Source organism: Octopus bimaculoides, chromosome 9, assembly GCF_001194135.2.
Source record: "Octopus bimaculoides isolate UCB-OBI-ISO-001 chromosome 9, ASM119413v2, whole genome shotgun sequence".
NCBI classification, from domain to species: Eukaryota; Metazoa; Mollusca; class Cephalopoda; order Octopoda; family Octopodidae; genus Octopus; species Octopus bimaculoides.
This window is the reverse complement of record NC_068989.1, coordinates 17,814,116-17,815,241: the sequence shown is the minus strand read 5'-3', so window position 1 is coordinate 17,815,241 and position 1,126 is coordinate 17,814,116.

The window sequence follows — 1,126 nt, the reverse complement described above, 5'->3', positions numbered from 1 at the left end:
ACTAAGAGTAAAAGATGTTTTATATGACACATTCTACCAGTGTCCCAAGTTTCAAAGTGTTTCGTTAAGAAAATACTGGTGCCCTCGTTTTGAACAAGATCCGCAACGTGAGATAAAGTGTCTTGCTCAAGGACACAACGCATCGCCGGGAATTGAACTCACGACCTTACGAGTTGAGCCGAATGCCCGAACCACTAAGCCATGCACCTTCACTAACTGGTAATAGACAAATAATTACTACGTTATCGCTATGGTCATCTTATAAACGATAATTACAGGTTATTATTGAATTATTGTTAATATACTAATATAGTTGATTTAGGAAGTCAGAATCTGTAATGTTATGCATAAATGATTTCTTAACTATCTCTCCTATTTCCTCCCATTGAGTCTATCACTTTAGTCATATGCTGTTCAGACTTTTGCACTTACTTACAATAGATCATTTCTTATATCAAGGACTATAATAAATATTCGGTATTATAAATGTAACACACTCATAGCTGCTGTTTTTAAATATACATTATACTGTTTCAGTAGTCGAATCATTACTATTGATTCTCGTTTACATTATACTTCCCCTAAAATATCCAATATTTTGAAAATCTACCGAAAAGTTAGTATTGTAGGAATTTATTCACAAATCATAAAAAAGCGGACGCCGAAACGGTAAGTTGATGAATGGGATGAAATCACTAACTAATGAATTTATTTTAGTTTCGGAGTTTAAGTGTTACCGAAGTCAACATTAACTTTCATCCTTCTGGATGATATATAAACAAATTACTGATGATAAATAAACAATCTATCACCCTCCCTCCATCAAATTCTGACCATTGTGGTTATATCAGAAATGCTTATTTAGATACGTACTTAATTAAATAAAAATTACATCTGCCAACACCCTTTTCACAAAGAATTAATAGCTTTGCGTCTCATTAGTAGGTTAATTTGAACTAAAAATAGGTTATTTATATTTGAGAAGCATCATAACACCTATTAACTGCTTTGTATTTATAAAAACTTTATACTTATAAAAGCAAACAGATATACATATATGTTGTGCGTATTTGTGTGCGAGAATATGTATGTGGATATGTATATATATATATATATATATATATAT